This window comes from Oncorhynchus clarkii, chromosome 27 (assembly GCF_045791955.1).
Source record: "Oncorhynchus clarkii lewisi isolate Uvic-CL-2024 chromosome 27, UVic_Ocla_1.0, whole genome shotgun sequence".
NCBI classification, from domain to species: Eukaryota; Metazoa; Chordata; class Actinopteri; order Salmoniformes; family Salmonidae; genus Oncorhynchus; species Oncorhynchus clarkii.
Window position 1 is genome coordinate 34,713,404 of NC_092173.1, and position 15,950 is coordinate 34,729,353.

Genomic DNA, 15,950 nt, shown 5'->3' on the forward strand with positions numbered 1-15,950 from the left:
ACACTCAAACACACATATACAAACACACACACACACACACACATATACGAACACACACACACAAACACACATATACAAACACACACACACAAACACACATATACGAACACAAACACACACATATACGAACACACACACAAAAACACACATATACGAACACACACACACAAACACACATATACGAACACACACACACAAACACACATATACGAACACACACACACAAACACACATATACGAACACACACACACAAACACACATATACGAACACACACACACAAACACACATATACGAACACACACACAAAAACACACATATACGAACACACACACACAAACACACATATACGAACACAAACACACATATACGAACACACACACACACACACACACATACACATGTACGAACACACACACACACACACACATATACGAACACACACACACAAACACACATATACGAACACACACATTCAAACAAAACACGCAACACACATCAAATGATGCTTGAGGGGGGTGTGCACAGACTCACTGCAGAAGTCCAGCCTGTTCTCTCTCCAGTGGCTGGGTCCTCTCCGGGACGTGTGAGTACTGAACGTTTGCCTCCACCGAGGCAGCACTTGCACACTTAGCATTCTGACTACAACAAACAACAACAACACAGCCTGGAGTAAGAGCAAGGGGGCTTATTTTAGAAGGCTCAAATGATCTCTTCAGCTTGACAGCTTTAAGCTAACCACTTCTATACAGGTGCGTAGGTGTCTGCCTGTAGCTGTAGCGCTAGGTTAATATTAGTTGCAGTAGTTGACCATCACGTCATATACATCAATGGAAGTTGTTCATCTCTAAGGGAGAAGGTAGAAGTTTCCCTAACCACTGAAACAGGGGCCAAACAAGTCATCCCCCTAATGGTTAAGAGTAGAATAATCTGATCCTAGATCAGGTACAACTTCCACCTTGAGCTGTAGAGCTTGGCAAACTGGCTAGGCTAACTTGCTAGGCTAACTATTTCACCTTGGTGTCGAAGTAGGCTTTGTTTCTGGTCAGCAGCTACTCCATGACATATGTTCCTCGCCTCAAACGTGGCAATGCTCTCTCTCACCCCCCTCTTAGCCAGGAAACTAGAGAGTGAGTGAGTGAGTGAGTGAGTGAGTGAGTGAGTGAGTGAGTGAGTGAGTGAGTGAGTGAGTGAGTGAGTGAGTGAGTGAGAGAGAGAGGCACAAGCTTTATATCTGAAAATGAGGCAGTTAATGCAAATTCCAGCCTGAAGTTATTGAAGTAAAACTTCGAAGTCTAATTAAGAGCTAACAGTGACAAATCACCCAGTTTATTAGTCATATACATCCTAACACACTCTGTATCACACACACTTCCTAACACTGCTCAGAGCGGCTGCACTCACTCAACTAACACAACTCATCATCAACGGCAGATTAGGTTTTCTCAGACACTTCCTCTAGAATAGCTCGCAGATTTATGACTGTTACAAATAACTGCAACAAGCCATTAAACAGAATACAGTACGGACACACACTGCCAGAATACACCACAGACACACACACACACACACACTGACAGAATACACTACGGACACACACTGACAGAATACACTACGGACACACACACACACACACACACACTGACAGAATACACTACGGACACACACACACACACACACACTGACAGAATACACTACGGACACACACACACACTGACAGAATACACTACGGACACACACACACACACACACACTGACAGAATACACTACGGACACACACACACACTGACAGAATACACTACGGACACACACTGACAGAATACACTACGGACACACACACACACACACTGACAGAATACACTACGGACACACACACACACACACTGACAGAATACACTACGGACACACTGACAGAATACACTACGGACACACACACACTGACAGAATACACTACGGACACACACACACACACACACTGACAGAATACACTAGGGGGACACACTGATAGAATGCACTAACTAATCTCTCTCTGTGTATCATTCCTTATAGTTCTCTCTCTCTCTGTATCACTCCTTATAGTTCTATCTCTCTGTATCCCTCCTTATAGTTCTATCTCTCTCTGTATCACTCCTTATAGTTCTATCTCTCTGTATCATTCCTTATAGTTCTATCTCTCTCTCTGTATCACTCATTATAGTTATACCTCTCTCTGTATCACTCTCTGTATCACTCCTTATAGTTCTATCACTCTCTGTATCACTCCTTATAGTTCTATCTCTCTGTATCCCTCCTTATAGTTCTATCTCTCTGTATCATTCCTTATAGTTCTATCTCTCTCTGTATCATTCCTTATAGTTATATCTCTCTCAGTATCACTCCTTATAGTTCTATCTCTCTCTGTATCCCTCCTTATAGTTATATCTCTCTGTATCACTCCTTACAGTTCTATCTATCTGTATCCCTCCTTATAGTTCTATCTCTCTGTATCACTCCTTACAGTTCTATCTCTCTGTATCAGTCCTTATAGTCATATCTCTCTTTGTACCACTCCTTATAGTTCCATCTCTCTCTGTATCACTCCTTATAGTTCTATCTCTCTGTATCACTCCTTACAGTTCTATCTATCTGTATCCCTCCTTATAGTTCTATCTCTCTGTATCACTCCTTACAGTTCTATCTCTCTGTATCACTCCTTACAGTTCTATCTCTCTCTGTATCATTCTCTGTATCACTCCTTATAGTTCACTCTCTCTCTGTATCTCTCTGTATCACTCCTTATAGTTATATCTCTCTGTATCACTCTCTGTATCACTCCTTATAGTTCTCTCTCTCTCTCTGTATCTCTCTCAGTATCACTCCTTATAGTTCTATCTCTCTGTATCACTCCTTATAGTTCTATCTCTCTCTGTATCGATCCTTAGTTATATCTGTCTTGATATCACACATTAAACCTCTCTCTTTCCCTAAATGTTTAGTTCACTCCCTTCCTCTTTCTCTCCCTCACTCTGCCCCCTCCCTACCTCCCTCCCTCTCTCCTCTCCTCGTTCCATTCCTCCCCATCTCGAAGATGCCTATGAGTTGCAGCACCCTCTCCAGGATGTCTCTGATAACGTCAGGAGGCATCTTTAGGAAGTGGATCTCTGATAGAGACTCTGTCTTGATGTTTCCCACAGCTTTGCCTCTTCCACCAGGGACCACACACACACACTAAGGGGACAGACATACACACACACACGACGCATACACACACACTAAGGGGACAGACACACACACACACGCCACATACACACACACTAAGGGGACAGACACACACACACACACACAACACATACACACACACTAAGGAGACAGACACACACACACAGGAGACACATACACACACACTAAGGAGACACAACCTAAGGAGACAGACACAATAAGGAGACAGACACACACACACATAGGAGACAGACACACATAATCAGTTGACAGACACACATGCACACACACTCAGTTGGCAGACACACACACACACACACACACACACACACACACACATACACACACACACACACATACACACACACACACACACAGGTGACAGACACACACACACCAGTTAAACAAAGGTCAGGTGTGTGAATGTGTCTGTGATTTGATGTTCCCTACAGCATGCTCTGCCTTATCCAGGCTAAATGTAGGCCAGCTCTGCTGTTGCCGTACGGACAAGCCCTATGTTTGTTTGTTTGTTTATCAGGTATCCTCTAAAACAGCCAGGGGAGACAAATATTCACATGGTAAAATAACAGATAATGTAAGGATGTGAATGTGGGGAAGTGTGTTGTGGATAATGTAGAGATGTGAATGTGGGGACATGTGTTGGGGATAATGCAGGGGTTTGAATGTGGTGACATGTGTTGGGGATAATGCATGTGTTTGAAGTTGGGGACATGTGTTGGGGATAATGTAGGGGTGTGAATGTGGGGAAGTGTGTTGGGGATAATGCAGGCATGTGAATGTGGGGACATGTGTTGGGGATAATGCAGAGATGTGAATGTGGGGACATGTGTTGGGGATAATGCAGCGGTGTGAATGTGGGGACATGTGTTGGGGATAATGCAGGGATGTGAATGTGGGGACATGTGTTGGGGATAATGCAGATATGTGAATGTGGGGACATGTGTTGGGGATAATGCAGGATGTGAATGTGGGGACATGTGTTGGGGATAATGCAGCGATGTGAATGTGGGGACATGTGTTGGGGATAATGCAGGGATGTGAATGTGGGGACATGTGTTGGTAATAATGCAGGGATGTGAATGTGGGGACATGTGTTGGGGATAATGCAGATATGTGAATGTGGGGACATGTGTTGGGGATAATGCAGGGATGTGCATGTGGGGACATGTGTTGGGGATAATGCAGGGATGTGAATGTGGGGACATGTGTTGGGAATAATGCAGATATGTGAATGTGGGGACATGTGTTGGGGATATTGCAGGGATGCGAATGTGGGGACATGTGTTGGGGATAATGCAGATATGTGAATGTGGGGACATGTGTTGGGGATAATGTAGGGATGTGAATGTGGGGACATGTGTTGGGGATAATGCAGGGATGTGAATGTGGGGACGTGTTGGGGAGGGCGATTAGTAATGAAAAGTAATTGGAGTCAAAAAATAAAAAATGTCTACTTCATTCTCTCCTCTCATCCTCCCTGTCTCTTCCCATTCCTCCACCTCCCTTCATCCCCATCCCTCCAACTCCAACTCCTTTCTGCAGCTACGTGGGAGAGTTGTTCCTGCCCACAGGGATGCATCTGCATCTTAATTATCACTCCCCAAACTCACACACTTCATCCACCGACAGCTCAAATGATGTCCCTCCCTCTCTAGCGCGCTCCCTTCATCTCTGTGACTGAAGACTCAACCCCCCACAGAGAGAGATGGGGAGATATCTTAATTAATGAACAGAGTTTTCCCCAACACATCTACCCATCAGGGAGAAGGGGAAAGGGGAAGAAACAGAGAAAATATTGGCTATGAGGAAACACACACTATGCGGTAGAGCACAGCAGGGAGAGAGAAGGGGCGTAAACACAGACAAAGTTTTGATGGAAAGTTGGTGCAGAACGTCAGCCTGAAGGAGATGGAAGTCCCTGTTGGGACCCCTGTCTCAGTCTATCACTGCCACATCACCAGCCAGCCCAGCCCAGGCAACACACACACACACACACACACACACACATGAAAATACACATACACACCTACAAAAATGACAAACCCAGAAACATACGCACATTACAAACAACAAACTCACACACACATCTCTGGGATCTGGGGCTGACTGACCACACCACTGTGGTTTATGACAAATCAGAGTAAATTATAGAAGGGAATTGAATAGCTGTCCGAGGCAGAGACGTGTGTGTGTGAGTGTGAGGGAGAGACACGTACCAAGGAGATTATGACAGACTGTTCCAAAAAAGGTCCAGTTGCCAGGGCCACAAATACAAATTCCATCTAGACATCGTTGTCCTAGAGCACACGAAAAACGATATGTACCTTGGCCTAAACATCCCACAAAGCTGTGAAAGATCTGAGAGGCAAGAAGGGCATCCACAACATCAAAAATAACATATCTTTCCACATCCAAGTTAGGGTCTGGCTAAAAACACTTGAATCAGTTATAGAACCCAATGCCATCTATGGTTGTGAGGTCTAGGGTCCACTCACCAACCAAGATGTTTGATTATTTATTGTTTATTTCATTTCTGTGTATTATCTATTTCACTTGATTTGGCAAATTTCCAGTGTCAATTAAGCCCCTGATCTTAGGGGGGGGGGGGGGGCAGAGAGAGTAAGAGAGAGAGAGAGAGAGAGAGCAAGAGAGAGAGATTGTAAGAGAGAGAGAGAGAGAGCGAGAGAGAGAGAGAGAGAGAGAAGAGAGAGAGAGAGAGAGAGAGCAAGAGAGAGAGATTGTAAGAGAGAGAGAGAGAGAGCGAGAGAGAGAGAGAGAGAGAAAGAGAGAGAGAGTAAGAGAGAGAAATTGTAAGAGAGAGAGAGTAAGAGAGAGAGGGAGTAAGAGAGAGAGAGTGAGAGTAAGAGAGAGAGAGTAAGAGAGAGTAAGAGAGAGAGAAAATACATAGAGACCCGGAAAACCTGAGTCTACGCCTTCACTATGGTGAATCACTAAAACAATACAGAAATACATTACGGAAAAAGAAGGAACAGCATGTCAGAAATCAGCTCAATGCAGTTGAAGAATCCATAGACTCTAACCACTTCTGGGAAAATTGGAAAACACTAAACAAACAACAACAAGAAGAATTATCTATCCAAAATGGAGATGTATGGGTAAACCACTTCTCCAATCTTTTTGGCTCTATAACAAAGAATAAAGAGCAAAAACATATACATGATCAAATACAGATCTTAGAATCAACTATTAAAGACTACCAGAACCCACTGGATTCTCCAATTACATTGAATGAGTTACAGGACAAAATAAAAACCCTCCAACCCAAAAAGGCCTGTGGTGTTGATGGTATCCTCAATGAAATGATCAAATATACAGACAACAAATTCCAATTGGCTATACTAAAATTCGTTAACATCATACTTAGCTCTGGCATCTTCCCCAATATTTGGAACCAAGGACTGATCACCCCAATCCACAAAAGTGGAGACAAATTTGACCCCAATAACTACCGTGGAATATGTGTCAACAGTAACCTTGGGAAAATCCTCTGCATTATCATTAACAGCAGACTCGTACATTGCCTCAATGAAAAAAATGTACTGAGCAAATGTCAAATTGTCTTTTTACCAAATTACCGTACAACAGACCATGTATTCACCCTGCACACCCTAATTGACAACCAAACAAACCAAAACAAAGGCAAAGTCTTCTCATGCTTTGTTGATTTCAAAAAAGCCTTCGACTCAATTTGGCATGAGGGTCTGCTATACAAACTGATGGAAAGTGGTGTTGGGGGTAAAACATACGACATTATAAAATCCATGTTCACAAACAACAAGTGTGTGGTTAAAATTGGCAAAAAACACACACATTTCTTCACACAGGGTCGTGGGGTTAGACAGGGATGCAGCTTAAGCCCCACCCTCTTCAACATATATATCAACGAATTGGCGCGGGCACTAGAAAAGTCTGCAGCACCCGGCCTCCCCCTGCTAGAATCCGAAGTCAAATGTCTGCTGTTTGCTGATGATCTGGTGCTTCTGTCACCAACTAAGGAGGGCCTACAGCAGCACCTAGATCTTATGCACAGATTGTCAGACCTGGGCCCTGACAGTAAATCTCAGTAAGACCAAAATAATGGTCTTCCAAAAAAGGTCCAGTCACCAGGACCACAAATACAAATTCCATCTAGACACTGTTGCCCTAGAGCACACAAAAAACTATACATACCTTGGCCTAAACATCAGCGCCACAGGTAACTTCCACAAAGCTGTGAACGATCTGAGAGACAAGGCAAGAAGGGCATTCTATGCCATCAAAAGGAACATAAATTTCAACACACCAATTAGGATTTGGCTAAAAATACTTGAATCAGTCATAGAGCCCATTGCCCTTTATGGATGTGAGGTCTGGGGTCTGCTCACCAACCAAGACTTCACAAAATGGGACAAACACCAAATTGAGACTATGCACGCAGAATTCTGCAAAAATATCCTCCGTGTACAACGTAGAACACCAAATAATGCATGCAGAGCAGAATTAGGCCGATACCCACTAATTATCGAAATCCAGAAAAGAGCCGTTAACAATGTACAAATGGTTAAAGGACACAAGATAAAATAAATAAGTATAAATATGGGTTGTATTTACAATGGTGTTTGTTCTTCACTGGTTGCCCTTTTCTCGTGGCAACAGGTCACAAATCTTGCTGCTGTGATGGCACACTGTGGAATTCCACCCAGTAGAAAATTGGATTTGTTTTCGAATTCTTTGTGGATCTGTGTAATCTGAGGGAAATATGTCTCTCTAATATGGTCATACATTGGGCAGGAGGTTAGGAAGTGCAGCTCAGTTTCCACCTCATTTTGTGGGCAGTGAGCACATAGCCTGTCTTCTCTTGAGAGCCATGTCTGCCTACGGCGGCCTTTCTCAATAGCAAGGCTATGCTCACTGAGTCTGTACATAGTCAAAGCTTTCCTTAATTTTGGGTCAGTCACAGTGGTCAGGTATTCCGCAGCTGTGTACTCTCTGTTTAGGGCCAAATAGCATTCTAGTTTGCTCTGTTTTTTTATTAATTCTTTCCAATGTGTCAAGTAATTATCTTTTTGTATTCTCATGATTTGGTTGGGTCTAATTGTGCTGTTGTCCTGGGGCTCTGTAGGGTGTGTTTGTGAACAGAGCCCCAGGACCAGCTTGCTTAGGGGAATCTTCTCCAGGTTCATCTCTCTGTAGGTGATGGCTTTGTTATGGAAGGTTTGGGAATCGCTTCCTTTTAGGTGGTTATAGAATTTAAAACACTGTATATATATAATATGACATTTGTAATGTCTTCATTGTTTTGAAACTTCTGTATGTGTAATGTTTACTGTTAATTTGTATTGTTTTTCACTTTATATATTATCTACCTCACTTGCTTTGGCAATGTTAACACATGTTTCCCATGCCAATAAAGTCCTTGAATTGAATTGAATTGAGAGAGAGTAAGAGAGAGAGAGAGAGAGAGAGAGAGAGAGAGAGAGAGCAAGAGAGAGAGAGAGAGCAAGAGAGAGAGAGAGAGAGAGAGAGAGAGAGAGAGAGAGAGAGAGAGAGAGAGAGAGAGAGAAGAGAGAGAGAGAGAGAGAGAGAGAGAGAGAAAAAGAGAGAGTAAGAGAGAGTAAGAGAGTGAGAGAGAAAGAGAGCGAGAGAGAGAGAAAAAGAGAGAGTAAGAGAGAGTAAGAGAGTGAGAGAGAAAGAGAGAGAGAGAGAGCGAGAGAGAGAGAGAGAGAAAAAGAGAGAGTAAGAGAGAGTAAGAGAGTGAGAGAGAAAGAGAGAGAGAGAGATAGAGACTTTTTTGACTTTTTGTCTTTCTTTACTTAAACAAACTCATTTCATTTAAACCCCCCCCCCCCCCCCCTTAATAATAAAAAAACAAAAATACATCCTGTACTGCATACATTTACCATACTCACCTTTGGCCACTCAAACATCCTTCTTACCGGCTCAGACAGTGCCTCCTGGACCTCCTCCAGGAATCTCTCCAGCAGCCTAAGAGACGTTATTCTTGTTTTTTCTGCCAAGACTTCCAGGGTTTTCCACCCCTCCTCTCCCAGCAGTCTCAGGTCACCCAGCCTTTGTAAACCCACTGTCATCAGTTGCCTCTGCAGGGTGGCCGACTGAACCGATCTCAAAGGGATGGCTTGGTTGTGGAAGATAGGCTCCTCCCACACCCATAGCCCAGGCTTCACACCCCCTTCTGGTGTGGGCCTTAGCAGCTGCCAGGCCCTCAGCATTGCAGAGTAAAAATTTGAGAGACCTGCTGTACTCAGCCTCTCCAGCTTCATGAGGAACAGCTGCCGGTCCAACCCTAATCCGCCAGCTCTCCTCAGCAGCGCGCATGCTGGCTCCCTCCAGCCAACATCAGCATGGTACAGCAGTCTCTGCACCGCCTTTAGCCTGAAAGAAGCCATCCTGCTCTCCAGTTCCACCAGGCCCTGTCCTCCTTCATGAACGGTCATGTACAACACTGCTGCCTTCAGCCAGTGATGGCCCGACCAGAAGAAGTCCACCAGCTTGCGTTGCAGGTCTGCGAGCAGACAGGCGGGGGGGGGGGGTTGAGGACAGCCAGTTTATGCCACAGGGAAGATGCTACCAGGTTGTTAATTATCAGCACCCTCCCTCTATATGACACTTGGGACAGGAGCCACCTCCACCTGGCCAGTCTTGTCACCACTGCCTGTGACAGCCCCTCCCAGTTCTTCCTTACCCACTTCTCCGAGCCCAGGTACACCCCCAACACTTTAAGCCCTTCACAACCCCACTGCAAACCCCTGGAAGCAGAGGAGGAACCCTATCCCCCCATGCCCCTCATAACAAAGCTTTGCTCTTGCCCCAGTTTAAATTAGCTGATGAAGCTCCCTCGTACACCTTCAGACTGGTCTCTAGTGCCTGCATATCCTGATCATCCCTGACCATCACAGAAACATCATCGGCATATGCTGACACTGCTATGCCTGTCACCACATCCATTCTTGTCCAGCACACTCCCTGAAGTCTCCTGCGTAGCAGTCCTAAAAAAGGCTCAATGGCTAATGTGTATAACTGCCCAGATAGAGGGCATCCTTGTCTAATGCCCCGTCTCACCCAGACAGGACTACTGAGCCCCCCTCCCACCTTGACCACATGACGCCCCAGCATACAACAGCTTCACATATGTAAAAAAAAACTCTTCCCAAACCAAAAGACATCTCTTAGAGCTACCCCCCTACTTCTTTCAATTTCCACCTGAAGACATATCCAAATCTAACTGCCTGTAGCTCTGGCCCAGAAGCAAGGATATGCATATTATTGGTACAATTTGAAAGAAAACACTCTGAAGTTTGTGTAAATGTGAATTGAATGTAGGAGAATATAACACAATAGATCTGGTTTAGATAATACAATGAAAAAACATATGTTTTTTATTTTTATTGTTGTATCATCATCTTTCAAATGAACAAGATAAAACAAACATTCAGATAGGATGATGGGGACAAGTTCAGTGAAAAATGTAAGAGGGCAACAGTACTTGTGCACAGTTTCAGAATGATAACTTCCAAAATGAGTGTGCTACATGACATTTATCATGAAGTCACCCAGGTGTAGCCCAAATGTACCCAAGTGGCCAAATTGGTGAAGGGAAACAAATAACTATATACAAAATGCCAAAATGGTATTCTAACACACACCCCCCAAAAATTGAGAAAAAAATATGGGAACAAAAATATGAAGAAAAAAAACATAAACATTTACAAAATAGCATGGGTAACTATTTACACATTTTCAATATTTGGAAGACCCTCAGTCCTCTATCAAATCAAATTTATTGATATAGCCCTTCGTACATCAGCTAATATCTCAAAGTGCTGTACAGAAACCCAGCCTAAAACCCCAAACAGCAAGCAATGCAGGTGTAGAAGCACGGTGGCTAGGAAAAACTCCCTAGAAAGGCCAAAACCTAGGAAGAAACCTAGAGAGGAACCAGGCTATGAGGGGTCGCCAGTCCTTTTCTGGCTGTGCCGGGTAGAGATTATAACAGAACATGGGTGAGATTTTCAAACGTTCATAGATGACCAGCAGGGTCAAATAATAATAATCACAGTAGTTGTAGAGGATGCAACAGGACAGCACCTGTCCTGTTGCATATGAACAGTTTAGGGTTCCATAGCCGCAGGCAGAACAGTTGAAACTGGAACAGCAGCAAGGCCAGGTGGACTGGGGACAGCAAGGAGTCATCATGCCAGGTAGTCCTGATGCATGGTCCTAGGGCTCAGGTCCTCCGAGAGAGCGAAATAGAGAATTAGAGAGAGCATACTTAAATTCACACAGGACACCGGATAAGACAGAAGAAGTACTCCAGATATAACAAACTGACATTAGCCTCGCGACACATAATCTACTGCAGCATAAATACTGGAGGCTGAGACAGGAGGGTCAGGAGACACTGTGGCCCCATCCGATGAGACTCCCGGACAGGGCCAAACAGAAAGGATATGACCCCACCCAAAGCTCTACACAATATTGTGCTGCTGATGCCAGGTGCCATAGCAGTCTCTTTATGCTGTAAAGTGAGTATCAACAGGTATAATAAACAGATATATATATATATATATATATATATATATATATATATATATATATATATATATATATATATATATATAGAGAGAGAGAGAGAGAGAGAGAGAGAGAGAGAGAGAGAGAGAGAGAGAGAGAGAGAGAGAGAGAGAGAGTACGGGGAACATAAGGTTGAATATATTATTATAGACCTGCTTGATCTACTCTCTCTTTTATATTATGACATTTCAGCTAGATCTACTGTCTCTATTATATTATGACAGACCAGCTAGATCTACTGTCTTTATTATATTACAACAGACCAGCTGTATCTACTGTCTCCATTTCACTTTGGCCATTGTTGTGGGCCTGCCCTCCCCTCAACAGCCTCAATTAGGCTACTTCATGTGGGTTGGGGTGGGGCGGCAGACACACGCATCTCACATTTCATTTACATTACATTTTTATATATTGCTTCTAAAATAAAAAATAATCACAAATAATATTTTAGATTATTAATTTCAAACAAGGGCATTAGCATGAGAATAACTTACCAGTCCAAAACATGTCCTCTCCGTTCAAAAAATATTCCTCCACTCGCTAAATGAATCGTCCTACAACAATCTGTCTCACTTTTCTGAACAATTTCTTCTAAAATTGTGTGTACACGTGTATATCTAGACTTCGATTTAGCTTTCCCTGACTTAGTCGCCGTACTGATTGATATATAAACAGCTGAATCTGCGCGTTTACCAAACAATGCTGTGCGTAATATGCGTAGCTCCTTCCGGTATAAAACTTCAATAGTGAATTACTCTTTTTACTCCGGAGTTTACTACATGGGTTGGTCTTCCGAGACATAACCATTGCGTTTTGACGTTTACCTCAGCTTATTGGCTATCTACCCAGCTAGATTTCAAGACGATCAGTGGTCATTGGGTTAAAATACAGTCAATCAACGAAACAATGGTCATAACATTGGTGCACAGTGATGTCATTACTTGTTGTCTTCAAATCGGTTTCTTTCAGTCAGTACGTCCCGCGGAATGGCCCATCAGGTTTGGTTGTGTTACAAACAAACAAACCAGATGATTGCAATGAAACCAAACATGACTGGAAAAGTCACGTTTTGTGTGGGTATTTACCCTTGAATGTGTCGTCGAAAATGGAATGAGAAGGAATTCACGACACAAGCGGTTAAAAAATGTTACATGTCAGGCTATAAAAACGGATTTTATCAAACAAAAGATCATTCATTGTGTAACAATGAGCATTGGGATTGCAAACAGACGAAGATCGTCAAAGGTAAACAATTTATTTTAATGCAGTTTGTGATTTTGTTAGCCTGTGCTGGTTAAAATAGTTTTTTTTATGGTGCTCTATCCTCAGATAATCACATCGTATTCTTTCGCAGTAAATCCTTTTTTTAAACTGACAACGCAGTTGGATTAGCAAGATTCTAGGCTTTCGATACATGTGAAACACTTGTATTTTCATGAATGTTTAATATGACTATTTATGTAGCGATCACCATATGTTGTGGAATTTCAGCCCACTACCGGGTTCCATGCGCAGAGAGGTTAAACTGATACTCATGGTCCACTCTATCAAAAGCCTTCTCTTGATCTAGAGAGACCAGTCCAAAGTTCACATTAGAACCTCTCTACAAGTCCAACATGTCCCTAATTAAGAACAAGTTGTCCGTGATTGAGCGTCCCGGTACAGAATATGATTGGTCCTTATGTACTATCGAGTCCAAATAGGACTTCAGTCTGTTAGAGAGGACTTTGGCAAATATATTGTAGTCCCCACAGAGTAATGCTACATGCCTCCAGTTCTTAAGTTCACACAAGTCCCCTTTTTTGGGCAGGAGAGACAGAGCCGCCCAACGGCAGCTCATCGGCAACTCTCCTACCCCGACGCATTCACGCAACACGCAAAAGAAATCCTGTCCAATTATTCCACAGAATTTTTTATAAAACTCCACTGGGAGTCCATCGACCCCAGAGGAATCTCCATTTCATCCCTCTGTGCCAGAGAGAGCTTAGGGCTGCGAACAAGACTTGAGCACACATAGGATCACACACTTCTGCCCTATACAACTCAGTATAAAACACCACAGTTCGCTCCTACATCTCACCCACCACAGAGGCCACCCGCCCATCAGACAGCCATAGACAATGCATACCCTTGGCTTCACCACTCTTTCCAAACCAAAGAAGAAGGAGCTGGGAGCATCCATCTCCTTGAGCATGGAGAACCTAGCTCTTACAAGTGCTCCCTTTGCTTTAACCTGGAAAAAACTGCCTAGGTCCCTACGTAATTAGGCTAAATTAGCCTGGAGGCTGACATTGCCTTGCCCCACCATCTCTACCTCCATCTCACTAATACAACGCTCTAGTTCCCCCAATACTCTCCTCGCCTCTGAGGATGAGAGAGCTGTGTAGTGTTGACAGAAAAGCCGCATTTGGACTTTCCCCACATCCCACCATTGACTCAGAGACTCATACTCCTCTCTTCGCTGCCCCCACCTTTCCCAAAAGGTCTGGAAACCTGAGCAAAAAGTGGCATCTTGTAAGAGCTTTACATTGAACTTCCAATAAGATGCCTGCCGGGGCCCTGGTGAAATAGACAGCCGAGCCATGGTTATGTGATGATCCGAAAACCCCACCGGGAGAATGGTAGCGCCCAGCAGCCTATTGCTCCGATTCCAAGACATTTAAAACATGCAAAAAGGACTGCCACCCCTGCACTAAGATTTGTCCCATGGCTCAACACACAGACAGCCCCGGTGCAAAAAGGACTGCCACCCCTGCACTAAGATTTGTCTCATGGATCAACACACAGACAGCCCCGGTGCAAAAAGGACTGCCACTGTCCCATGGCTCAACACACTTGCCCCTTTCCACCAGAGCCCCCAATCGACTTCATTCAACCGATCACTATGTGTCTCCTGCAGAAACAACACCTGTACTTTCTTTTGTTTTACATAGTCACCCAACACACTCCTCTTTCCCACATCTCTGGCGCCATTTATATTGAGCGAGCCTACCCAAAGAGTCTCCATAGGAAGTGGGAGAAAAGCCAGCAGAGATAGAGACCAATAGCAAAGCTCAAAAAGCCCCAGTGTCAGAAAGAAAATATACATCTAAACCATGTCTGAAGGTTGTGACCCACTTTGTGACCCACTTCCTCAACCTAAACCATTTCCTGGGTCAGAGGACACCATGCCCCTCATTTTTCATAGCATGTTGTACTGATCTTACAAACTTTCTAGGATCAGAAAAAAAAGCATAAAGATTAACTTTTTTCCCCTTAGTCTCATTCAGGAACCTTGTCAATTCTCTCAACGTGTACTTAGACCCCTCTGCTTGACTGGCTGTCAGCTCCCGGCCCATTGAAGAGGTGTTTGAAAAAAATAACTCCTCATCCTCTTCCTCAGACTCACTTTCCTCCTCATCTCTATCTCCCACCCTGACCACCTGCCCTTTCTCTCTGGCCAGGGCATCACCCACAGCAACAGGTAACATTTCCATGGTGCCTTTGTCCACATCCTTTTTCCTTTTCCGCTTGACACCCTCCTTCTCCTCCCCTTATCTCTTATACTTCCCCACTATACTCTCCTCATCCACTAGAATAACCTGACTAGACCCAGCATCATCTACACCACCCCCCATAGCCTGACTAGGCCCAGAATCATCTACACCACCATCTCTAGCGTGACTAGGCCCAGCCTCAGCTACCCCACCATCTCTAGCCTGACTAGACCCAGCCTCAGCTACACCACCATCTCTAGCCTGACTAGACCCAGCCTCAGCTACACCACCACCTCTAGCCTGACTAGACCCAGCCTCCGCTACACCACCATCCATAGCCTGACTAGACCCAGCCTCAGCTACACCACCATCTCTAGCCTGACTAGACCCAGCCTCCGCTACACCACCATCTCTAGCCAGACTAGACCCAGCCTCCGCTACCCCACCATCTCTAGCCTGACTAGACCCAGCCTCCGCTACCCCACCATCTCTAGCCTGACTAGACCCAGCCTCAGCTACTCCACCATCTCTAGCCTGACTAGGACCAGCCTTATCTACACCACCATCTCTAGCCTGACTAGGTCCAGCCTCATCTACACCACCTTCCCTGGCATGACTAGGGCCCAGCTTCTGCTGTCCCCACTAGCACTTGTACCCTCACCTT

At 44.3% G+C, this 15,950-nt stretch overlaps 1 pseudogene; it reads right to left on the bottom strand.

Moving 5' to 3' along the window:
- The window catches only part of LOC139385773 (cytoplasmic dynein 2 heavy chain 1-like), a 179,991-nt pseudogene that overhangs the window by 144,718 nt on the left and 19,323 nt on the right, over nt 1-15,950 (bottom strand).